At 31.7% G+C, this 27,939-nt stretch overlaps 1 long non-coding RNA gene across 4 annotated transcripts; it reads right to left on the bottom strand.

Moving 5' to 3' along the window:
- Window positions 1–13: 13 nt before the first annotated feature.
- On the bottom strand, window positions 14–27,746 carry LOC112208961 (uncharacterized). Of its 4 annotated transcripts, XR_002943560.3 has the most exons (5): window positions 27,541–27,741; window positions 17,393–17,463; window positions 16,585–16,692; window positions 2,988–3,099; window positions 616–2,311 (listed from the first exon to the last, which is right to left on the bottom strand). It is a non-coding gene; the product is annotated as an uncharacterized LOC112208961 (long non-coding RNA). The 4 variants fall into 4 exon arrangements; XR_010156678.1 differs by lacking the exon at window positions 2,988–3,099 and having other exon boundaries at window positions 14–2,311; window positions 16,515–16,692; XR_008547599.2 differs by lacking the exons at window positions 616–2,311; window positions 2,988–3,099 and adding an exon at window positions 13,621–16,298 and having other exon boundaries at window positions 27,541–27,746.
- Between the last annotated feature and the right edge of the window lie 193 nt (window positions 27,747–27,939).

The raw sequence follows: 27,939 nt of genomic DNA, 5'->3' as shown, positions 1-27,939 counted from the left end.
ATGATTCTACACTGAGCTTTGAAAGCCTGTTTGAGGAGTTTAATTTTAGCTGAGCATTGGAAGACAAGAGTGAAGGGTGAAAAGAAGGTGGAGAGTAGGAGGATGATATTTCCAGGATAGAAAACAGCTTACATGAATAAAATATAAATACAAGAAAAGCATAGCAAGAATTGTTCTTTTTGAGACAATATTTTCAGTCTATTTTCTTGTTTAGTTTATACAATCTTATTTCAATAATATGTTACATCTGTATAAATTTACCAAATATTAAATACGTAGTTATAGGTCCTTCATTAGAATTCAAGATAACAGAATATTTAAGCATGCAGGAAAATTGACTTAATTTAAAGTTGAAAATATCAAACACCACTTTTTGTCCTGAATCAAATTAATTGGTGAAAAGGAGGCTTGAGAACAGAAAGATTCAATTCTTTAAATAAGGGTGAGTAAATCAAATTATTGAAAGAAGATGCTGTACTGTTCAATCTTATGCATCTTAATATCACTTGACATTTTCAGTAAAGGTCCTTTTGAAATCCAGGATCAGATTCATGTCTAAATACTTTAAACCAGAACTAAATCCAACAGCTATCATCAACGTATATTTTCTTTTTTCTCCTAGCTAGTTCTTTTGATAACAACACCTCTCATACAGTTTCAAAGCATCAAGATCTTCAATAGCTTCTCCTTCTCTGCCAATTATAAATTTAAAAGTTGGAGAGATTTACATTTTATGTTACTGCAATTTTTTCCATTAGTTTGAATTAACGAGATCTCTAATGTTGTTAAAATCCTGTTTCTTGCCTCATCACCTCTAGCAGCAGCTTGCTCACTAGTATCCCACTTCTGACCTGAGCCTCTTCTAATAAGCCACTCACATTAGGGCAAAGTAAGGTTGCTAAATCATAGTCACTATCATTAGAACGCCAGGTTGATTAAATAATACTCCCTGAAAACACCCCATACTGTTCTGTTGTCTTGTCTGACGTTACTTTCTGTTATCATCACTCATCTATTAGGGCCCAATATTACGTACGTTTAATTCTTCCTCATCTTGACAACTTTATTATTTTTCTTAAAGGAATACATCTTTTCACTTTCAAATACCAAAAGTTTGGTATATTAATTACCAAAGGTTCTTAATTCTTACAGAATTTAAGGCTTTTCACTTGAATTATACTTATTAGCTTTCATACTATTTTCAATTAAGTTGCAATTTGTTCCAGAGAATGAATCAGAATATTACCTTGTATAGTGTATAAATCAATGATTTTTTGCAGTTAAATTTTAGGAATTAAGTAATAGCCCATGGTTTCATGAATATAAACCATCTAATATTAGCTTGAAGTAGTATGTTTTGATGAATAAAAAATTGTTTAAATGACATATAGAAGGAATGGACTTGCTAATTAATTCTTCCTTAATTTATTCAAACTTTATGTAAAGATCTCCCATTATGTGCAAGGTATTATTTTAAAAACAGATGGTCCCAGATCCTGTAATGAGTAGGAAAACACTACTACTGTACTGAAGAAATTTATAAAATTGCAGTGAAATATCTTACACAGTTAATTTTTTAATGTTTCTGCCAGTGTCCTTTGATCAACTCAGATTGTGCATATATCAAGGACTGTGTTTATTCATAATTCTCTAATATATATGTTTCTACAATGTTAACTGGAAGTTTTAGTACTAATAGAATTTAAGAACATGGGTCTCTCATGCTCTTTGTTTTACATTCAGCCTTTTCATGACTTTCTGATTCTATGAATGTGTGCACATATGTATTGCGTGTTTATTCAGTAAGGTCAGAATATTCTGCAACAACTCATTAATAGTTTGTATTCATTTCCACTCTCCTAACTACCACATGCACTTATTCATATATGTTCTCTAATGACCAACATCTTAGAATATTTGCAAATTACAAATAAGTATCAGATCTCTAAAACTGTCCCAATAAAATCATTAATTTTATAATTTATATTAAGATTCTGGTAAAACTTGATTTTTAAGAAGACAAATCTTAGATGATATTCTGATGTTAATTATATTAGTTAAACATGCGGTATTAAAGTCAATAATTTAATAATCTAAGATTAAATTATTCATATGCACATGACAAGTTTTCCGAAACACAACAGTGGAGTCGCTACAGAGCTCAGAACTGAGCAGACATACCAGGTGTCACACACTCCTGAAGATGTTGAAGTTTCAGCTTAGATAGGAAGAATGGAGGGACCTCACTGAGGACCTCAGGCATTAGGCTGAAGCTCCAGGGAAGGTACACTTTAAGAGGAAGAAATATACCCTGTAAAAAGGCCAACACCCGTATTAAGCACAAAACAGAAACATCCAGTCCCATGCCATTAAATGCCATCTCTATTCTGAGGATTTCCAAAATCATAATTACACCTCAGATCTCTCCATCAAATTTCTTCTCATGTACTTAACTTTCTTTTTGACTCTATTTAAATAATTAATAGCCATCTAATACTGAACTCTGCTCCTGAACTACTCCCCCTTAAAAAATAAAACTAAAACCAAAAAGCATCGTCTTTCTATGTTGCTTTAATTGCTGGAACTTATATGTGTTCAGGTTCAGAATCTTCATGTCATCTTTACTCCGTCATTTCTTACACCTCCCACATTAGCAAATGCAACCATCAACAAACACAATCGTATTTCACTCACTTCACTGCTTGTGCGCATCCATGACACCACTGTTTTCACCAGTTTTTTTTTTCCATCAGTATCATCCTAATATGCTCCCTACTTTCATCTTTGTCCCCATACCAACCCACAGTCTCTTTCTAAATTCAGTGGGCTCTACTTCTTTATTAAACAAAACATGTTTCTGTCTCAGAATCTTTGTTCTGCTTTGTTTTCAGCCTAGAATGCTCAGCCTCAGAGCCTACATGAATTTCCTTTGACAACCTGTGAACAATACGTCTCTTACCCTCTTTATTCTCATCCTTAGCACTTACCATCCGACAAATCATCTTTATATTAGATTATTATTGTCTTTCTCCATATGAATATATGCATCATTAAAAGTAGAGCCGTTTTTGTGTGTATGTTCTTCGGTGACCCAAGCATCTAAAACAGAACACGACACACTAGTAGAGGCTTAATATGTAACAACTAAGTATAAATATAGTCTTTGTGGCTGCAGGTTGGAGAGAGAGGACAAAATGATGAGATGGAAGTTGTAAGCAGAAAAAATGAGAAACCATGCTATGACTTGAAGCATAGAAGTGACATGATTGTTTTAGAATTCTAAATGACTGACTAGGAATGAGGATTTTCTTAGGAGCAAAGATGGAGAAACAATAAGAGCCTATTTGAATAGCTTAGTGAAGAGATGATTTTGACTCAGATGAATACATCATCTGTAGTTTCTGGCTTTTGCAACTAGCTTTTGCATGAACTGAAAACGAAGCTCTTGGGCATCATATATCATACATACAGCTCCTATGGATCTGTATAAATAAGCAATAGTGATGATGGATGTATTTATATATTCATTCCAATTGATTTATAAGATAAATGCCAAGTTATAAAAATGAAAAATATTCCCAATATTGAACTATATTATACCATTTGTATAATAAAAAGAAGGAAAAGAAAGAAATGCACTCACTTGGATATGTATATCTCCAGAATTCTATTTCTTTTAAAAAACTTAATAAAATTGTTTGCCTTTAGGTACAATAAGATACCTGTGTGAAGGAACTGAGAAGAGGGTTTTCCACAATATACCATGGTGTAACTTTTGAATTTTGAACCCCGAAAAGCATTAGCTACATAAAAAATAGGTATCTAACATTTAAATATAAAAATTATAAACCTCAGAAAAATATTCAGCATTTTGGCACTTACTTGCTGTTTATTTGCAGTTTATTTTAGAGAAGTAATTTTAACTGTTGGAAACAATATATGGAAATACATCCTAGTTTGGAGTGGAGGGGCAAACTACCCTTCTCTCTGCTCCCTGTACATTTTTCAAAGTATACCTACTTCCACTGCCTTACCCTTACAGCATTTTCTACTGTACCTCTTGTCACAGTTATTGATGTCAAATTGTTATGCTCTTAGGTTAAGAACAATCATAGTAAACAATCTTATAACTATGTATAGAGAAATATAAATAAGTTTCTAAAAGAGAGTCAGGGCCGGGTGTGGTGGCTCACACTTGTAATCTCAGAAATTTGGGAGGCCGAGATGGGTGGATCACCTGAGGTCAGGAGTTCGAGATCAGCCTGGCCAATATGGTGAAACCCCGTCTCTACTAAAAATACAAAAAATTAGCCGGGTGTGATGGCACACGCATGGAGTACCAGCTACTCACTACATGGGAGGCTGAGGCAGGAGAATGGCGTGAACCCGGGAGGTGGAGCTCGCAGTGAGCCAAGATCACGCCACTAAACTCCAGCCTGGGCAACAGAGCGAGTCTCTGTCTCATAAAAAAACAAAGAAAGTCGGCATCAATGGGATTTTATAAATTATATAATTTTGTGATTATTATTATGGTTTGCTACTGAACCGTGCTCATGGCCAAGTAAGCACTAGAATCTGATTACCCTATGAAAAATTTATTACTTATTTTGGTAGACTGTAATCAGTTTGTTGTTATTAAGTAAGTGCATAAGCAAATTTGCAAACACTGAATATAGAAGAAAATGTATGTAGAGGCTTCATACCGCATAGTTTACCCTTACTTCTGAATTCAGAAAACTTTGATTTGAGTTTAGACCATATCATTTACTGAATGAGTGTTTCTTTTTTGCCACTTGATTAAAAAAAATTAAAAACTTAATTTTTTTTCTTCCTACTGTGGTTGTGATAACATGTAAAATAAATTTTAAAACAAAGAAGCCCTATTTATATTTATACCTTAAATATTGCTTATAACATTGTTTATAAAAATTAAAATAAAACATGGTACATTTATAACCAAGATTTTCTTATGTACAAAAAAGATAAATTTATACTATAAAATATTTAAATATAAGAAAAAGCTCATATTTTATTACTGGATTTAATTTACAATTTTGGGAGTTAAATATGGAAAGGTTTTAATATAGTAAGATATTTAATATGTTAAAACATTTTCAAAAAACAAAATTCTACTGATAGGCTTTTTGGGGAAAGGTTTTTTTGGAGACAATCAGCTATTGAAAGGTCAAATATAATTTGGCATTCATGTGTGCTGGGTAATTAAAACAACTTCATAAGCAGGTTGTACATAATTATATTGCATGAATATTTTAAGTTTTTAAATATATATTTCTAGTAGAATGTGGTTTTGATTGATTTAATTCTCACAGTATTGTGGGTGTATGAGTCTAGTTGGAAATATTCTTTGGCCTGCTCATATAGCAGCAGATGCACTATTTGCATAAGTAGGATGTTATATGTGGGCTTGTATTTTTGGCTGCCTCTAGATTTATGACACCAATTCATTTTTTTTTTTTTTGCACAGATGGAAGAAAGACTGGCAATATGAAAAGAGGAGTTAATCGATTTCATTTTTAAAAATTGTTACAATTACTCTGATTTAAATCTGCATATATGTGAATCTGATTACTTCATTCATAAACATGTATGAAGCAGTAAATTTTCAGTCACATTATGATTGTGCATTATAAAGTTAGCAATTAAACTAGAGGCTGATGCAGGCACATTAATTGTGTTAAAAAATACATTCATTTAATTATGGCGAAAAAAAGTCATTTATAACACTAAACTGAAAAAATAAATGGCTTACCTTTTTCAGAAAAAAATATACTATTTTCTTACATAGAATAGTAAATGGCTAAATAAATGGCCATTTTTATGCAGAAATATATAAATTATACTATACTATAAAATATTGCTATTATATTCTTTAGAAATCTCATGTTATTTTAAAATTTTCTTCACTTAGCATAATATGTTTAGAATCCTTAGTAATAGCACACCGGCTTTCCTGTGTTTTTTCTCTGGTTTTCATACAGTATTTTTCTACTTGACATGAAACAGATACTAATTTAAATAATTTAATTTGAAGTCAGTATAATGTAAAGCATCACACTTTATAATTTTAATATTTTTTTCTAAATGGTACTTTTTTTGTTATAAAGATAAATGGAATATTTGTTTGAAAAAAATTATAGTTTTTAGTAAAGTGTGCAAATTATTCTTATTAATATTTATCTGAAAATGAAATGGTGCTCACCACTGTGGGGAAGGCTAAGAGTGAGAAAAATGGGAGTACATGGCCAAAGGATACAAAATAGCAGATATGTAGAAAGAACAAGGGTAGATAACTAATGTATAAGATGAGCACTAATGTTAATAAAATTATATGGTACTTTTTTTTTTGGATAAGTAGATTTAAGACACTCTTGTCACCAAAAAAGAAATTATGAGATGATAGATGTTAATCTGTTTCAGTGTAGTAACCATTTTACAATCAATATGTATACCATAACATCATGTTGAAAAACTCAAATTTATGCAATAAAATTTATTTTAATAATTGAAAATTTAAAAATTGAAAAACGGAGACAATTCTGATAGCTAAATGAGTAATGAATTTAATGAATTAAGACTGGAAGCGGGGATACCAGATAGAAACTGTTGCCATGAATTAGGAGAAATGTTATAAAGTTTTGAATAAGTCAAGTAGTAATAGAAGGGGGAAAAATTGACAATGTGAGAAATAGTTATAACTGTATATTAAAATTATTTTGTAATTCATTTTTTCAAAAATTAAAATATCACTTTCTAATTTCACTTGACATTTCAAAATATATTATCAACAAATAAAAGTAATGATAATTTTGAAAAAGAAATAGTTAAACTATTAGAAACAGATACGTAGGTATAGATATATTAGATTGATAGATGTCTAGCTAGATATTGATACACTCACAGAGCACTGAAAAATAAAAAATAAAAATAGTAGAATCGCGTTATAAAATTGGCCACGTTCGGGGTTGAGAAGAATATTTAATTCATATTTATTGATTACTGAAGTCAAAATACAATTTCTTTTTTTGTTTTAGAATATAAAATGTCTAAAGCACGTCTAAATTAATTCTAAAATGTAAGTATCTGCTTAGGGAGAGGATGACTGAACTGCTGTATCCCAAATTAGAAATGTCACTGAGCGCTTTACCTTTGTATAAGAAACAAAAGTTTATTTGTAATAAAAATTTGGGGAGTTCATGGTCTTGGAATAACATCTCAAGTGTAAAAATGTATAAAATATTTTTACATAACAATTCTCCAGAATAATTTTCTGAAGAAGGTCCTCATCTGTTTTAATTGCATGATAGGAAAACACAATAGAGATAATATCAAGGACTAATGATAAAAATGTAAATGTTAAATTCTAAACCATTTAGGATTTGAGATGTTAGCTCACAACTTACATTGTTTCTTCACTCTCCAACTGCTAGAATTATTACCCCAGAAAATAAGCAAGTGTTTCCAGGAAGAGAAGAAGAAAGCTTTCCATTTCCAAATTATTCTTGGGGCCTCTATCTAAAAGGAGAGACTCTTTAGTTTTCAAGGTGTCTGTAATACAAATATTCTTGCAATTCCTTTTGCTCAGAATGCCCAGACCATGCAGGAACATAAGAAATCCAGGAAGAATTTCAGCCTAACACTAAACAGAGTCCAATGTTTAATTTACCTAATAATTATTACAACATTACAAATATTTGAAAAAATATTATAATGAAGACATAAATTAATTTCTTTGCTTCATTTAATTTCAATAGTTTGCTTATTTGATTTATATATTTTATTCACTGTGGTAAGCAGAATAATGGTTGCCCAAAGATGTCCACATCCTAATCCAGGAGACCTGTGAATATGATACCTTACAAGGCAGACAAAAAGGATCCCAAAATATGATTAAGTTAAATATCTTGAAATGAGATTACCCTGGATAATCTGAGTGGGCTCAATGTAATCACAAGAATCCTCATAAGAGAAGGGTCAGAGTTGGAGAGAGATGAGAAGATGATAAACTTCTGGCTTTAAAGATGAAGGAAGATGCCCTGTGGCAAGAAATAGTGGCTTCCAGAAGCTGAAGACTAGAGAATGGATTCTCCCTAGAGCATTCAGAAGGAATACGTCTGGACACGTTGAAGCCTAGCAAAAGCCATTTAAAATGCCTGGCTTCCAGAAATTTAAAATAATAAATTTGTGTTATATTAAGCAACTAACTTGGTTGAAATTTGTTACAGCAGATAGGAAACTAATATAAAATAAACTAATATATTCATTGAGGAAAAAAATCAGAGTTGAAGAACTGTATGTGTCCTTATTGAAAATGTTTTCCTTATATTTTATTTAGCTATTATGTTAACATTTTCTCATATTGTTTGAAAATAACTCATATATATTTGATCTTTATTTTCTTTTAAAAGCTTGTGCTCAAAACTCTTAAGTTTTTACAAAGTACTGTACAGGATTTTTAATATTATTCTGTTCTAAATACCATATAATTAATATTTAATGTCTTTGTAGACTATAAATTGTGTGAAGGTATATCTCAATGAATTTCACATATGAATAAAGCCCATAACCAGCACTTAGAAAGAGAATAATGTATAAATGGCACAATAAGTACCCTTTTTTGCCCCCTCTGGCAATTTTTTCCTCTATTAGATTCATAAAAAACTTACTCTTTTATGTCTGGCTTCTTTCTTTTAACATTTTTTTTGTGTGTGAGTTTGACCTATGTTGCTGCATATAGCAATAATTTGCTCATTTTTATTGCTGTATAATATTGAATTATATGCATATACCAGAGTGCATTTATCCATTTTAGATCATTAATACCTAATTTTTTGTACATTGGAATACTTCTGCTATGAATGCCTTGTTATGACTTTTTATGCTAATAGCTGTACATTTCTATTACATATAAAATGAAAATAATTTTGTATCATATAGTGTGGACATTTTCATCTTTGATTGTTACTGACAAATAGTTTTCTAAAGTGTTTGTGTCATTTATTTTACCAACCATTATGTATGAGAATTCCAAATGCCCCATATTCTCTCCAATACTAGGTATTATTCATCTTTTTTCACTTTGACCATTCTAGTTGGTTATAACAGTATTTTATTTTTGTCCTAATTTGCATTCCACAATAAGGAATACATTTTCACATGCTTATTTGCCATTTGAGTACACTCATGTGGGATGTACCTATCAGTTTCTCCTCATTTTTCTATTGAGTCATATATCTTTTTCTTATTAATTTTTGAAAGGTATTTATATAGCCTGTTTACATTTCCTTCTCACACTTGGTGGCTTGCCTGTTTATTCTCTTTATCTTTTCTTTTGATTAACAGAATTGTAATGTACTATAATTTATCAATGTTTTTCATTTATTGTTAGTGCTTCCTGTTGTACCATTTACTAAGTCTTTTCTTACTGAAAGGTTGTAAAAATATTTTCTTATGTTTACTTCTAAATGCACACTTCTAAATACAATAGTGTTTTAACTTTCCCATTTATGTCTACAAAACATCAAAAATTAATTTTGTGTATGTTGTATAGAAGGATAACTAATTTAATTTGTTTAAATTTAAAACAAGTTTAGATTTATAGAATTATGGTGAAGTGACTACAGAGAGCTCTGGTATAGTTTACTCCAGTGTTATTAACATCTACTAACACATCCCTATTATTAACATCTTAAAATAGATAGATCCATTTGTCACAATTTACAAATGACTATTGATACATTATTATTAACAAAAAGTCTATATATTTTGTTTGTTTGCGGTGGAGTCTTGCACTATCACTGGAGCTGGAGTGCAATGGCATGATCTCGGCTCACTGCAACCTCTGTGAACCTTGGGTTCACGTGATTCTCCTGCCTCAGCCTCCTGAGTAGCTGAGGTTACAGGTGCACATGACCACACCCGGCTAATTTTCTGTATTTTTAGTAGAGACGAGGTTTCACTATGTTGGCCAGACTGATCTCGAACTTTTGACCTTATGATCCACCCACCTAGGCCTCCCAAAGTGCTGGTGTGAGCCACCACTCCGGCCCCGAAAGTCTATATTTTATTCAAATTTTCCACTTTTATTTAATGCACTTTTTATGTGAGCTCTCACCAGGATATCACCTTACATTTAGTAGTCATGCCTCCTTAGACTTTTTGTGGTTGTCATAACGTCTTAGACTTTTCTTATTTTTGATTACCCTGACAGTTTTGAGAATTACTGATCAGATATTTTCTAATACATACCTCAAGTGACATTTGTCTGATATTTTTCTGATAATTAGACTGGAGAAATATGTTTTGAGGAGGAGGACAAACGAAGTAAAGTGCCATTCTCATTACATCATATCAGGGTTACACACTATCAATATGACTAATAATTATTCATGTTAATGTTGATTATCTGAGTTAAAGTAGTGTTTGTAAATTTCTCTGCTATAATTCTACTCTTTCTTTCTCTTTCTGTAGTGTATCTTTTAGAAAGAAGCCTTTATGTGCAGCCCACACTTAAAGAGTAGAAAGTTATGCTTTATCTACTAATCGCAGATTATTGGAATTCTTCTGCATAATAGTCTGTTCTCCCCCAATTATTTATGTATTCATTCATTTATTTATATCATGATACACACAAATATATTTATTTTATTTTATGGCTATAATTGAATGTATAATTTTCTTGCTGTTTAAATTGTTCCAACTTTGCTCATTTGGAATGCATTTGTTAGGTCCCTGTATTCTTTTGACATACTGAGATCCTCATGTGTGTGTGTGTGTATGATGTTTCTTTTTTTTTTCCTTTCCTGAGCCTAATTTCGGGCATACAAGATGCTCCAATCTCATCTTGCCTATTTCCAATCCAGTGCTAGATTCAGCTTTTCTCCAAGGTGTACAGATTCCTTTAATTGAATAATGTTATTAGAAACCAAGAACTGGCAACTAAGTGTGTTTGTTGCTATTTGGGTAATGTTCCTTCTAGACCTCAGCTACCAGAGCAAAAGCATACACACACACACACACACACACACACACACACACACACACACACGTATGTATGTGCAAACCTGCGTATATACAAACATCTATAAATATTTCTATATGTAACTATGTGTATATTAAATTAAACATGAATTTATAATGATGTATCTAATCTATTACCACATAGATTATCATTCTAGTCACTGCCCATTGATTATTTGTAACTTCCCATTCTAAATGTAAAAAACATGGCTTCCAACATCTGCCATCCATTTGCTAAACTGACCAATGCCTCTATATATGTAGAATGTTTGTAAAATTGTTGACCTGTACCCTTATAGGGAATAGTTTTATTAACTAGCATACAGTGCTTATCTAAAGCTCCCATTGCCTTTAGTCTTATACATTCTATTCACTTTCAAAGCTACTAACATCAACACCTTATCCCTCATTCTATTAATTTCATACAGTTATATTACATTTAGTTTCTCTGGACAAATTTTGAATTCCATTTCGGTTCCACCGACTACTTAATTTTTTTTTAATTGCATATATTAAAGTGTACTCATTGTGCTGTAAAATTTTATGTGTTTTGAAAAATACTTAATGCTTTTAATTTACCATTATGTATCAAACACAATAATTACATTATCCTAAAGATTCCCTGTGTTTCAGTTATTTAACTGCCTCCCGCTCCAACCCTTAAACACTGGCAACTCTCAATCTGTTTACCATCTCTATAATTTTGTTTTTTCATGAAAGTCATATTAGTATCATGTAGCATGTAGTTTTTCTTTAGACTGGCTTCTTTCATGTAGTAATATAAAGAATAATAAAATAATGTTTGTAAGCAATTGTCGATGTTCATTGGATTAGCATTAGTAGTTATAAATTTCTGTCGGCAGAAGTGTGTCATACTTAAATATCTAGTTTTTCTAAACAGTTTTTGTGGAAGATAAATAGAAGTAAAACTTGAACCATATCATGTCTGAACACTGTTCTTGATAAAAGGTTACTAATGGCTGAAAATACCTAAATGAGAACTTTAAAATGTGATGCAATTTTTATCAGCACACGTTTAATTTTAAGATCTATTTGGAACCCTACCCAAACCATCTGGGGAGAAATACCTTCAGGGAAAATAAAAAAACACTGCAACATGATTCTATTTGCTACCATTAGCAGACATTGCAGACTTGTTAATAGCATCTGTCTTCAACATTTTCTGGCCATATGTTCATGCAGATGAAACATTAACACTCATTGATTGTACAATTCCATTAATCCCTATCATTCTTCTCACAAATAAAATAATCTCCAATTAGGTATCCTTTCAAGTACTATGATTCCTCTATTGATTAAATTTTCATCTCACTGACTTTTCAGTCCTGAATTTGCTATCTCCATCTGAATATCTATTGTTCTCTGAAGCCCCATTCTATGGTGAACACAGAAAAAAAAATTATTCTGTGTCCTCATGCTCTTTCCAGAATCTATGCAAAATCTCCTTGCCTTAGCAGACATTTTCCTCCTTCTCAAAAACATCCATTTGTGGTAATGTTATTTTTCTGTGAACTCCCCTTGGCCTTTGTTTAAATTCCCATGTCATCTGTATACAGCATTACAACCTTCACCCTCGCTTTTCCTCTTAGTCACTCTGTATTTTATTGAGTTTTAAAATTCTGGTCTCAATGTCTTTCTATCTATTTCAATAATCTCTTTATCTGTTTTTCTGTCTCTCTCTCCCAACACATGCACATACACACATACACATAAAATAAAAAGCCATAATTTTTACATGGGTAAATAACACTTTTAAAACTCAACATTATTTTCTCAAAAAAAGACTTTTTTTCATAGTAAATGTCTTTGCTATAGTCTTATAATGTTCTTTAAAGTGACCTTTTGGAACTACATTTTCTTTAGCATGTAAGTTTAGTGACTCAAAATGGAAATCTTGAGAGGTAATTCAAGAATATTCATTCATTTACTTATTCATGAGTTCATTCATTTAAAAATCATTTTATGAGTGATTACATTATTCCAGGTAGTTTCTGAGAATTAAAGAAAAAAAAGACACTGTCTTTATTTGAATAAATTTAATCCAGTAGAGAAATAGACATGCAAATGAAGAATTAAAATGTAATGTGCTTTTTGATGTACTGAATATATGAATGTAGTGTAATTAGTGCTCAGGGAAGGATTTTCCAATTCACTCTACAACTTTGAAACACCGAGAATAACTTGTAAAAAAAAGACACTATGATATAACTGTATTTTCACCCACAAAGACCATATACCTGTGGAAATATACCCATGGAAATGACAAGGATGATGATGACAATCATAGATTATCATTGTACTAAACATGATGGGAATACATAAAGAAGTCTAGACAATAACTAATTTAATTTTTATTTAATGTATCTATTAAATTCACTTCTTTTGTATGAAGAGCTGCTGTTTAAAATAAAATACAGTATTAAAGTCATTTTCTAACAATTAACATTCACTGATTCTGCATCTTATATATAAATCTGAGGATGAATAAAATGTTTTTTTACCTTTAAGGTCTCAGAGAATACTTGTTAAATCATACACAGAAACAAAATAAATCAATGTGTTAAAGATTACAACTTGAGTTTATTAAGCAATGTGTTTAATACACCGTGTTTTAACAATTTGTTAAGGGTTAAAAACGAGGTAAATTAAAGCATGGTTGTGGAAGCTGATTATGAGAAAGGAATGACAAATGATCTTGGCCTGGAGAGGTGAGTAGGAGTTTGCAAGAAAAATGAGGGATTGGAGGTTACTGTAAAAGTTAAAAGAATGTTTTCTAAGCTACGTAATTATAGAAGGGTATTGCAATTTTGGGTAATGGTGAGAAATTCTCTGTAGAATTTTGTGTGAGGAGTAAAAAAAAAAAATTGAGGTTGAGGTATAAGTTAGAGTCAAATTTTCAATGGGTATAATATATCCAATTTTTAGGAAGATCACTGTTTCTGTCCCTAAAAAGAAATGCAGTGGAATCTATTAGGTATTTAAATTATGTAACCGGCTATACTTTTAAACATATATGTACAAACATATATATATATATACACACACACACACACACATATATGTATATATAAAAATTGTTTGTAAGTTTAATTTTTTATCTTTATTTCCTAGAAACTGGTCAAATGTACTGGGTTTTAGATACATTTACCATTTCTCAACCTTTCTAACTATTTCTGTGAGTGTGAGTGCATGTGTGTGTGTGTGCGTGCCTATGTGTCTTCATTTCTCTCTCTTTCTCACTTTCTGTCTTACTGACAGAAGTGATGAATTGATATAGAGCACCATAAATATTTTAGATTTTCACTGTGAGTAAGGAAGACTGTATAAAGTAAATACATGCGATATTTACACAGACAGTAGGTCGTACTTGTTAAATAATTTCACAAAGAGTTATCCTCTGAAAACATACATATGGCTTTCAGTTTTCAGTCCAGCATGTAAGAAGCATGGAAGTCATCAATCTGTCCAAAAAGTAAAAAACTGAAGACATTGATAAATTAATGAGTTTTCTTAGACCATAAGAGCAGTGAGGTGACAGGTCAAACAGCTGTCCTCTAAATTGGAGACAGCAAGAGGTGAATACAGATAATCACAACATACCAGAGCAGCAATGTCCAAAGAACCCCATGCCTATGTGGAAAAACATGAACTATGATTTATGAATTGTTGTAGGTTCAGTGTGGACAACTCTGAGACTTAAAAACTCCAGGGAGACAGTCATAGGTGGTTCCTCACACTCTTGGGATTTTTGCCTCTCAATCTCTACCAGGTTTTTACAGTGAATATCACACACACACACAAAACCTGGACAGAACATATATTACTTATGTGTTTATATATTTGGATACAAAAGAATGATCAATATAAATAATTTACATAAAGTTATTGATATGGTTTGGCTGTGTCCCCAACCAAATCTCAACTTGAATTGTATCTCCCAATTCAATCTTTTCAAAAGTTTAGAAACAAAATGTTTCATGTAAAGTGGCAAAGTTCCTGTTACGCCTTTCACTGTTTAATATATGGAAATGCATATGCTTTTTACATGAATTTTTTTAGCTACAAGTGTCTGTCTTACTCATCAACTGATAGCTCATATTTGTATAAGTAATACATTTTTGAAACATATTTTGATAATTAAAGAATATTATAAACCATGTCTAGGTAGGTAAAAGTTCATGAACTGTAGTTTATGTTAAGCACTCCAAATAACTAAATTTTAAATGAATGTATTTCTTAATTTCTTATTTGTTATTGTTAGTTGTTAATAATTTTTTCTCTTCTTTCTTCTTAAATTGTGTTTTTGCTGTTATTGTTTCAGAAACATTATAAAAAATTACAGCATGGTTTTTTCATTATTTAAACCCTCTGCGTGTGATTGAAAACAAAAATCTTTCTGATCGTTTCAAACTCTAGAAGAATTTTTTGTGTCATTTCTTGTATAGAGTAGACCTAAGGTGGTGTGTATGCAGTAGATTTTTACTGAACTTGTTTTATACTGATATAAATTTTGAAGATGTTATACAAAATATATCACAATTTGAATTTAACTAGATTTAAATGCCTAACTTTAAGAGATTAAAAAATCTTAAGTGCTTCTTTTTCAAAGGACACCATATGCAAATAAAATTTTGTATGTGGAAAACACTTTTAACAAGTAACACTATAACCTATATTTACCAGTTTTTTTTTTCATTTGCATTATGGAAATTATGTTGAGTGAGTAAGAAACTGTTACTATGCTCCAAGGAAATGTCTCAGCAACCAATTTAAAATGAGAGTTATTTGAAAAGAGAATAGAACAACTTTGTAATGCATATCTTACTTTCATTGTGGCAGAGATTATCGAGCTATTGAGTGAATACCTCTCTCTTTTCTTAAGGGAACTAGCTCTATCTTTCTTGCTGTTAAGTGTACACATATGAGTGAATTCCACATCCAGACAATGGAATGTAGGTAGAAGTAATATGCTACACTTGAAGTCATTGCCTATAAAAACCCCTTTTGCAATTTTGTACTCTATCTCTCTCTTCTTTTCCAGGTAGAAATAGATATGAAATCCACAAAGTGAAGATGGTAAAGCTTCCATAGTACTGTTTTCTTGAATAACTACCTGAAGCGGAAATTCTCTAGCATGCTGATTGGTCTTTATGTAAATCAGAAATGAACTTTAATTATAGTAAGTATTCAAGAAAGTAGAGTTGTACAGTGAATGTTTCAGGGAATTCTCTCCAAATTGTCTGGAAAAAAAATACACATGCATAAAAAGTAAGAGTTTTATTCCTGGTAGCTTTCCTGAACTCAATTTCCTAGAGAACCAAAGGGAGGGGATATAAAATGGAGGGGCCACAGAACGTCCCAGCTTCTTTCCAGCAATTAGTCACCAGCAACTTTGTAAATAGCTAGAACCAAGTAAATAATTTATTCTTTACTAGCAAGGCCACTCCCAAACTTACCATATATATATATATGGAACAGCCAAGAATGGGATGCTTTACCAAAGACAAAGTTTCATAGGAAATTCACCTGAGTCATGACCCAAGCATATCTTTCTGCAGAATCCATATAGAAGGGTGCATATATTCTCACTTTGACTCTTCTATCCATGAGTATCAGCCTTAAATAAATGATGTTCTGGGGTTTAAACAAAATAATTTATTAACATTATGTGCTACTGATTTCAGCTTTTATAATTCTAATAGCATTATCTTTAGCAAAACATTATAATTAGAGAATTATAATTAGAATAAATTTTTCTATCTCGTAGTCATTAGAGTTTACTTAATTTATTGCTTATACTTATTCTTTTCTTTTTGTTACCCATTTCTTATTATATTTATAAATAATTTGCATACTACTATTGTATTTCTATGCCTTGATTTTACATGTGATTTTAGGGAAAAAATTTACTTGAAAATGTCAGACATCCTAAGAATAAAAAAAATAAAAAGCAGATGCATATAATAATATATTTTATTTGCATACAACATTCATTAGCTCTAACGCATTAATAGGCTTTAAGTAGATCATTTACATATGAAAACAAGAAATAAAAAATATAAAGGACAAAAAGAAGTTTTAAACTAAATAAGAAGAAAAGCATAGTAAATAAAATATGTTGATTAAGATTATTTTGTGAAGAACATAAGAAAGACAGCAGAATAAGAAGTCTCAGGCTTTACCCCTCACAGAAAAACTGATTTAAAAATAATATACAAACCAAAATACCCTTTTAAGAAGTCCAGAATTTTGTTAAGAAGTTGCAGTAGCCTGGACAACCACAAAATTAATAACAGCTACATTGAAATTGGTAAGAAGAGAAATTTCGCTTTACCTGCATCAGTATTTCCCCAAATCTGGCAAAACTCAGCTCCCAGTGAAATCATCTTGTCTTGTAACATCTCCCTGAAGGAAAAAGAGAGAGGGAAGTATGCATCTAATGTCTCCAGGCTTTTTGTAGTCTGCCCGAGGGAGGGACTGGCTTCTGTCTTGCCTCATCTGGAGTGCTGATGGAATTGGCATAGTTTGGATGTCCAATAACAGCTAAGGAGAGAGGAAAGGAGTGGGTGGCTTACTGCATCCAACATGGCTGTGCAAGAAAGCGGAGAAGGTGCAGAACCTGAGGCTTCTCGACAAGGAAGAAAGAAGAGGAGTGAAATATGCCTTCAACATTCTGGCCATTTGGTGTGTTATCCAAGGAACTACTTTCTCTCTCACCTCACCCTTAGTACTGATGGAACAGGCATAGTTTGGATGCCTGGAGACAGCTAGGAACAAAGAAAACAGGCAGGCATCTTGCTGCATTAGACACAACTCTGCAAGACTGGATGAAGGCATATAACTTAAGGCTTCTCCACAGGGAGGGAAGAAGAGGAGTACAGTATGCCTCCAATGTCTCAGACAGCAGTGCTTTGGTCAGACATTAGAGGGAATAAGAGATTAGAGGTTTTAGAAGAAAAGGAGGAAGAGAAGGAGGAAAAGGAGGAGGAGGAGGAGAACCAAAAACAACTAGAAAATCTCTCATTATAAATCCACGTGCACAAATCCAGACAAGACCTATCTATAAAAAGGGTTCTAGAGATTCCCAGAATCCCTAGCAAAGCTGAATGGTAAACATCTTTCCCTGTCAGTAAAGACTGTGAGAAGTGGCTTTCTATTTCAAATGCACAGAAATTGACACAAAGATACAAGGAACATGAAAAATAAGAAAATATAATACAATCAAAGGAACAAAATAAATCTCCAATAACCAATCTAAAGAAATGGATACTCATGAATTAATTGACAAAGAATTCAAAACAATCATCTTAGTGAATCTCAGTGAGTAACAAGATAACACAGATAAGCAACTAAATGAAATAAGAAAACACTTGAACAAAATGAAAATATTGATAAGGAGACAAAAAAACTGTAAAAGAGGAACAAACCAATTTGGGAGCTAAAAATACAACAAACTAAAATATTAACCAGAGGGGTTCAACAACAGACTTAATCAAAGAGAAGAAAGAATTAGTGAAGTCTAAGAAAGGTCATTTGAAATTATACATCAGAGGAATAAAAATAAAATAAAATAAAGTAACAAAGAGTAACAAAAGCTTAAAAGATTTATGGGAAACCACAAAGAAGCCAATTCATGTATTATGGAAGTATCAGGAAAAGAAGATAAATTGGTTTTGGCAATGATTTTTTTTTCTATTTTGACACCAAAGCACAAGCAACAAAAGCAAAAACAAACAAGTGGGAGTTTTTTGAACCAAAAAGCTTCTGCATAGTCAAGAAAATAATAAACATAGTGAAGAGGCAACCTACAGAATGGGAGAAAATATAATAGTTCCAAACCATATATCTGATAAGGGGTAAATAGTTCCAAACCATATATCTGATAAGGTGTAAATATCTAAAATATATTGGGAATTTATACAACTCAATAGCAAAAACAAACAAACAAAAAAAAAACAAAAAAAATCTTTTTAAAAAATGGATAAATGATGTGAATAGGCATTTTTCAAATGAAGATATACAAATAGCCAATAGGTATATAAAAATATGCTCAGCATCAGTAATGATCAGAGAAATGCAAATAAAACCCACAATGAGATATTATCTTACACTTTTTAGGATGGCTATTATCAAAAAGAAAAAAAGGAAAGTATTGGCAAAGATGTAAGAATTTGGAACTCTTGTATAGTGTAGGTGGGAATGTAAAATGGTGTAGCCACTGTGAAAAACAATATGGAGAGTCCTCAAAAAATTGAAAATAGAACTATCATATGATCCAGCAATCTCACATGTGAGTATATACTCAGTATGTATAAAAGAATTAAAATGAGGATCTTGAAAAGATATATACACTCCCATGTTCATTTCGGCATTATGCACAATAGCCAAGATGTGGAAAAACCTAAATGTCAATTGATGGATTACTGAGTATATAAAATGTGGTATATACAAACAAGGGAATATTATTTATCCTTTAGAAAGAAGGAAATCCTGTCATACATGAGAAAATGGGTGAACCTGCAGGACATCACGCTAAGTGAAATAAGCTAGTTAGAGAAAGATAAACACCACATGATCTCAGTTATATGAGATATACAAAATAGTCTAATTCACAGAAATAGAGAGTAGGATAGTAGTTACCAGGAGCAGGTGGGGCAGGAGGGGAAATGGAGAGTGGGTCAATGGGTATACTTTCAGTTATGCCTAGGGTTAACAATACTGTATTGTGTACTTAAAAATTATAGAGGGTAGCTCTCATGTTAAGTATTCCTACTACAGTAAAAAGAAATTACACAGAATTATTTGCATATTGAATATGTAGAACTATTGTTTCTTTCAACAACAAAAAATTACATCTCCCAATTCTACTGAAATGTCAAATCTTTACAGTCTGTTAGTCTCAAGTTTCTATTTTGGAAAGAACTCTATGTTAAAAATATGTCTCTAAAAATGTTATTCTACTCTAAGAAAATAAGGCATGATGTGAAATAAAAACTGGTTCTTGCCATTATTATCAAGAGACAATAAAGAGTGATAATAACTAGGCAATCAGAAGGATGCATGCCCCACCTGGAACCTTTTGTATTTAGGTGGGCTTGCTATTTTAACACTTGTTTTTAACAGCAGTGATCTGAATTTTTTCATGACATTTGACTTTTAAATATTGGCTTAAAAAATCAGACCAATTATAATATTAAAAATATTTTTCCATAATTTCCATGATTAAGGTTCAAAGAAATTCAGTGGAGAGATGTCTTTTCAACAGATGACGCTCAACCAGTTTGATATCTATGTTCAAAAGAACGAGATCATATCCTTTGCAGGAACATGGGTGGAACTGGAGGCCATTATTCTTAGCAAACTAATTCAGGAACAGAAAAGCAAATACTGAATGTTCTCACTTATAAGTGGGACGTAAATAATGAGAACACATAGACAGAAAGTGGAGAGCAACAGAAACTGGGGCCTACTTGAGGGTGGAGAGTGGGAGGAGGGAGCGCTTCAGGAAAAAAACAAAAACAAAACTATTGGGTACTATGCTTAGTACCTGGGGGATTAAGCAAACTGTACACCAAACACCCAAGTCATGAGTTTATCTATAAAACAAACCTGCATGTATACCCCTGAACCTAAAATAAAAGTTAAAATATTAAATAATAATACCCATATTCATTAGCATATCAGAGACTAACATCTTTTGCACATTTAAAGGTTAAAGACCGATGCTTTCAACCTCACACTAGGAAAAGGCAAAGTTTTTTTTTCTTACTATTTCTATTCAACATTGCACTTGAGGTTTTATTCAGTAGAATAAGACAAGAAAAAAAACAAAATAATTTAGTTTAAACAAGGAGAAATAAAAGCATCTTTAGTCATGCAAGTCATCTACACAACATTTTTTTGGAATCTACAAAAAGATACTAGAAATAATAAGAAGGTTTTTTAAGGTAGTAGGATACAAGATCAATATACACAGTAAATTTTATTTTATGTCAATGTACAATTGAAATTTTTTAAAAGGTACCATTTTAAAGCATTATAATATACAAAAATTTTGGTATAAATATGACAAAAGATGTACAAGACCCATACTTTGAAAATTATGATACACTGTTTTAAAAAATTAACGAAGGCTTAAATAAGTGGAACAATATCACCACAAGTTGATCTATCAATGCAATACCTACCAATCAAAGTCCCAGCATGCATTTTTATAGAAATTCACAAGTTTGTTCTAAAATTTATATGGAAAAGGAAGTCATCTAGAATATTTTTTTGCCAAATATTTGTTCCAAAGAACAATTTTGAAAACAAAAAATGGAGTGAAATGAGTCCCGTTACCTGAACTCAAGAATTATAATAAAATTTCAGTAAACAAGACAGTTTGGTATTGGCAACAATAAAGTAAAAAATCAATCAGTCAGTGGAACAGCCTTGATAGTTCAGAAGTAGACCCATACATATAAGGTTAATTGATTGTTGGCAAAGATTCAAAAATAATTCACTGGACAAAATAAATCTTAACAAATGATGCTGGACCAATTTAATGCTCATATTAAAAATAGTGAACTTTGACCAATAACACATAATATTAAAAATTAACCCAAAATGAATTATAGAACTAAATTTAAAAATCAAAATAATTAAGCATCTAGAAAAAATGAATGAAATTATTGTGACCTTGTGTTAGACAAAATTTTCTTACATATAATACTACATAAATAATTCATACAGTGTATGTTAACAAATTTCACTTTGTCAAAATTAAGAACTCTTGTTTTTCAGAAATCACTTGTAAGAGAATGAACAGAGAAACAATACACTTGGAGAAAATAACTGCAAATTACAAAACCTTTAAAAAGGCTTTATTATCTACAAACAACTTTCAAAACTCTGTTAAAAAATAAAAAAAAAAACAAAAAACAAGTTAGACCACCCCATCAATGAAGTATAGTTGGCATACAGGCCCTTGAAAGCATCCTTGAAATCATTTGTCTTCAGAGAAATGACAATAAACCTTTCAATTACATAATGTTACACACCCATAAGAATGTCTAAAAGTCAAAAGAAAGAACATAGTTTTGGTGAAGATATGAAATAACTGAAACTGTTATACAGTGATGGTGAAATTGTAAACTAGTACAACTATTTTAGGAAATGGCAATTTCTTTAAAAGTTAAACATACACCAACCATACAACCCAGACATTCTACTCTTAGCTATTTACCTACAAGAAAGGAAAGCATTATTTAGTAGAAAAACTTTTACATGAATATTCATATAGCAGTTTCATTTGTAATGGCCAAATCCTGTATACCATGCAAATGTCCATCAAGAGGTTAGTGAATGAATACATTGTGTTATACCCACACAATGGAACACTCTTCAGCCATAAAAAGTATGAATTAAAGGTACAAAATAAAATATGCAATATTAAGTATTGCACATTCTTAAGTATTGTGTTTTTTAACTTATGCAAACCAATCAAAACATATTTTTTATTTTGTAGGATAGCTTAATGAATTTTTAATATTCTGCAGAAATAGGAAAATATTTCACACTCTTAATAAAAAGTAAAATTTTCTCAATTACAGACACATGAAACACAGAGAGAACTTGCAACTTCAGTTCTATAGCTTCAGCTTCATGTCAAAAGAAAATTCTCATCAGCAGGTGATATATGACTGTATATATATATATATACACACACATATATATACACACACATACACACACACATATATGATTAAAACAAATACAAAACAAAATGGTTATTCATAAATTGAACTTTGTCTTAAATTTTAAAATCAAATTTTTACATTTATAATTAATTATTTTTCTCCTTTTTCACTAATTAACAAGGCAGAAAAAAACGGTTATGTGATGACATCTATGTATGCTTTTAAAGTATATTAAATTCTATTTAAATATGTTTCTAAAAACATGTCTTAATATCATCTATTTTAGAATGATATAGCTCTAATACTGAAATGATTTCTATGAATGTGTCTTTAATGTATAAGAAAAAAGATAAAATTACTTTTGTATGGACCAAAGAAAAATTTTCCCTTCTCACCTTCAAGGTTCACTAAAAATCACTGACAAGAGGAAATTAATAGGAAAAAATACATAAAAATGTATTTGATCATAGTTTTATATAACACAGGAGGCTTCAGAATATAGACTCAAAGGTAAAGGGAATATTGCCCATTTTTATGCTTAGGTATGCACAGCCATGTAGAAAAACTACTGGGCAAAAAACATGATCTAATGCTAATAGACTGAGTGGGGAAACCCAGCACAACCTGTGTGTCTAGAGTCTCTTGGCCTCTCTTGAGCATGAATTCCTTCCTTCTGGGTATGGACAGTACCCTCTCTGGAATGGGAGTCTTATGACAAACAGTCAAACAAGGTAGGCCAGATAATTTCTTTAAAGCCAGTTTTTACACAAACAAGTTAGAGGAAAAGTTAGCATATTATTTGGGGGTTTGATGGTTGGCTCTGGGGAAAAGGGGTTCTGAATACAGAGTTAAGGGGCACCAGAAAAATGACAACTAAATACAATCTTAAAGAAGACAGAAATATATCTCACCTCTGCTCTTTGATTCAGAAACTTCCCTCTCTCTCTCTAACCTCTCCTCCCTCCCACTCTTTCTCCCTTTCTCTGTTTTTCTGGATGTATTGAGCTATTGAAGCTCCTAGGAGACTCCTGGCTGCCAGTAGCAAAGTTGACTGCCTCACGAGGCTGAGGAGAAGAGAACTAGAATCAACTCATATTAGAGAGCTGGATATTCAATGTGTTTTTATTATTTCTATGAAAACATGTTCAACTATTTCGAAAACTACTTTTTTTGGTTCTCCTCCTTTCTCATTTTTTTTTCTTTTTATCTGCATTGGAAGTAGTCACTAAGTTTATGCCACAGATTGGAAGGGATGGGTAAATTTACTTAGTAAGCAAAGCAAACATTTGCCTCTTCTCAAATAGTGAATAAGATACCTGAAATTAAAGGATCATCTTCTGGCCTTTTAAAGAAGGAGGTGCCATTTTTTCAACTACTAACATTTTCAAGTCATTTTTAATTGATGATCAAGGCTCTTCCTGACTCTTCGTCAGTAACAGACATAATAAGGGTTAGAGAAGTGAAGGATTTTTATGTGTGTGTGAAGGTGAGAGATGATAGATTACAAGAGGTATAAAAATGACATTAAAACGTTACAGTAAGCTAACTAATTGTTGAAGAAAGAAAAAGTATTTTAAATACATGTAGTGGAGCCTAAGTACACAGTGTTTATAAAGTCTACAGCTATATACAATAATGTTCTAGGCCTTCAAATTCACTCACCACTCATTCATTGACTCAACCAGTGTAACTTCCCGTCCTGCAAGCTGCATTTGTGGTTAAGTGTCCTATACAAATGTACCATTTTTTAACCATTTTAAAAATATGTTGATATGTTAACAGAAAATAATAAGATGGCCCAACTTCAGAAATTTACATAACCTTTAAAGTTACTCTTTAGAGATTCTCTTTGTCATGGATTTGAGCCTGTCCCAGTATAACACAAAATATGGAACTGACTAAACATCCACTACTTTTTTTTAATTAATTTTTTTTTTTTTTTAGTGTCAAGGGTACAGGTACAGATTGGTTCTACAGTTAAATAGCATGATGTGGGGAGTTGGCATCCATACTATTTCATCACCCAGATAATAAGCATAGTGTCTGATAGGTAGATATATATATATATATATATATTTTTTTTTTTTTTTTTTTTTTTTTTGAGACTGAGTCTTGCTCTTGTTGCCCAGGCTGGAGTGCAATGGTGCCATCTCGGCTCACCGCAACTTCTGCCTCCCAGGTTCAAGCGATTCTTCTGCCTCAGCCTCCAGAGTAGCGGGGATCATAGGCATGCGCCACCACACCTGGGTAATTTTGTATTTTTAGTAGAGAAGGGGTTTCTCCGTGTTGGTCAGGCTAGTCTCGAGATAGGTAGATTTTTTATCCTCACCCTCCTACCCATCCTCCATCCTAAAGTAGGCACTGCTGTCTATTGTTCCTTTCTTTGTGTCTATATGTACTCTGTGTTTAATTTATGCTTATAAGTGAGAACAGATGGTGTTGGGTTTTCTGTTCCTGAATTAGTTCACTGAGGATAATGGTCTTCAGCTTCATCCATGTTGTTGCAAAAGACATTATCTTATTCTTTATTTTGGCTGCATAGTATTCCATGGTGTATATGTACCACATTTTCTCTATCCAGTCTACCACTGATGGGCATTTAGGTTGATTGCATGTCTCTGCTATTGCGAATAGTGCTGTGATTAACTTATGAATCCATGTGTCCTTATGGTTGAACAATCTATATTCCTTTGGATTGCTAATGGGATTGCTGGGTCAAATGTGTGTAGGTTTGGGGTTCTCCTTTGAATCAGTTATTGCACTTCACAGTTTCCTCACAATTATGTATCAGGAACACTGGCAAGAATTTTCAAACAGATCCAAAACTCATTCTTGAGTATTAAGAGTGAGAGGATTCTCTCTCCATGGAACAATTCAGTTTCATGTCTATAGACAAGAATTATTTTGCATTTCTATTAATTATCTACCACTTAACAGAGTTGCAAAGAAGCTTATAGAATCAAAATAATGTAATGTGAAATGTGCCATAAATAATGCATAGTTTTTATTGAAGCACAGATATTTTCCCACATGTCGTGTATCTATTAGTTCACTAGACCTAATTTGTAATATTTATGGAAAATATAGTCAGAGTAATAGTAGGACCAATAGTAGTTATATCAGTACTTACTATCAAATAATAACTTTTTTAAAGGTTAAAAATATGCCTTTCATTCAAATATAAAGTAAGCATATGTCAATGATTTTTAATTTCTTTATGATATTAAATATATATTATTTCTTCAAGTACTATATCATTTATAATTTATATCAGGTTTTTGACTCTCTTCTATGTTGCATTGATCAATTTGTCAGTGTATTATAATATAAATTTTTATTACTATAAAAATAATATTTTGGCATATAGTAAAAAAATAACCACATAACTAATAATGTTTACTTATTCCTTTCAATTCTTGTATGATATGTTAACAGAATAAGTTACATAGTTTTAATTTGCTTATAGAATTTAAAGGATTTTTTTTTTTTCTGATTCATGGGGTTACTTTCAGTAGCTTAGTATGGGTAGAGAAGTCTAACATTTTGTTATTTACCCAAATTGGTTTGACCTATTTTTCAAATTGGAATTTCTATTTCTTGTTAAAAATAGAAACAGAAAAATGCTGCAGATATTTCAATAGTGTTTCAAAGCCTGGGAGGCAGAGCTAGAGGATTTATCAAGCTCAGCTCACCTAATACACACACCCAGCTTCCTACCATCACTTCCACCCTGAGCCTAAGGGTCTGTCCATCTGTTTCTTTCATGAAGTCCAGGGGAAATTGTTATTTTCTCAAGAGCTTAGAGATTTTGTGTGTGCGGGTGTGTGTGTGTGTGTTTCCCTTTTCTATATGGACAAAGTTTATTATTATTTTTTTACATTTCTCTCAGCTCATGCCCACAAAGAAAGTTTAAATACTAAAGACGAAGGATCATAGCAAGTCCTGAAGGTTTAAGAATCCAAAGTAAAAATTTACGGTTATATTTGTAGTTTGTGTTCAATGAGAAAATAAGTAAAAATTAAAATAAGTCCTTCATGATATTTAGAGTTTTCTAGTAAGAAATACACACTAACTTACTGAATATTTTATTTAAATTTTTATTCTGTAATTTCATTCACTTTAAAAAGGTAAAAGACAGTACTTATTGATGAGAAGAAAATAAGGAATTTAGTTAAGCCAGAACATAAGATATATATTTACACATTTCTTATTATTCGAGAGAGCATGGAGTTAAAAATTTTAAGATCAAAGTTAGTGTTTAACAAAGGTCACTGCAATTTTTTTCTGATCTTCTTATGTTATACAAAGTCAAAATTAATGACTCATAATAAACAAACTATTTTGTGTACTTATTCTTCATCATAATGGTTTTTACTTCTATGCTTGCCTAGTATTGGAAAATATCTGCATAATCCATTTGAGAGGAAATAAAATATTTCTAGATTACCCATTTTTTAAAGCGAAAAATTTTGCAAAGTTATCAAATGGAGAAATCACTAAAGAGTAAATATTTAACAAAAATCACATTAAGAATTTTAAGCACAAGATATTAGTCTTAGCGTTTTCATATCATCCTATCCATTCCTCGATGCAAAGCCGAACTCACTTTAGGGGTATCCTAAATAAAAAAATATATTATGAATCAATATTTATTTTTATGGAATAATTGTCACTATGTAGCTGAACATTCAATCTAAGATATAAAGAATAAATATTTAAGTTCGTATATTTATTAGTTTTCTATTGCTGCAGTAACAAAGTACCACAAAACTAGCAAAGTAGAACAAATGTATTGACTTACAGTTTTGTAAGTAAGAATTCTAGAAGAGTGCAGCTGGTTTTTCAACTCCAGGTCTGACAAGGTCAAAATCAAGGTGTCCTTTGGCCTGGGCTCTTATCTGGAGTCCCTGAGGGAAGATTTGATGTTTAATTCTTTTCCCTTACCAGACTGAATGTTCCAAGGAGGTCATGTCAACAGTTAAAGTCCGCCATTTTGCCTCTTAGTGCGCATGTGTGAGCCCTCTCATCCAACTCCTGAGATCTTATCAGGAAGCTGGTGATCACCAGCTTCAGGTGTTTCTATTTATTGGGAGACGGTCTTTCCCTGGCACCAGTTGCAACCAATTATTACTTTAGAGAGACAGTTTAACAACTGCCTGACCATCACCTGATGGTCAGGTGATGGTCAGGGAGAAGTATT

The sequence above is a fragment of the Pan troglodytes genome, chromosome 3, assembly GCF_028858775.2.
Source record: "Pan troglodytes isolate AG18354 chromosome 3, NHGRI_mPanTro3-v2.0_pri, whole genome shotgun sequence".
In the NCBI taxonomy this organism is placed as follows: domain Eukaryota; kingdom Metazoa; phylum Chordata; class Mammalia; order Primates; family Hominidae; genus Pan; species Pan troglodytes.
Note: the sequence above shows the minus strand (reverse complement) of the source record. Positions and strands in the feature narration are given on the sequence as shown.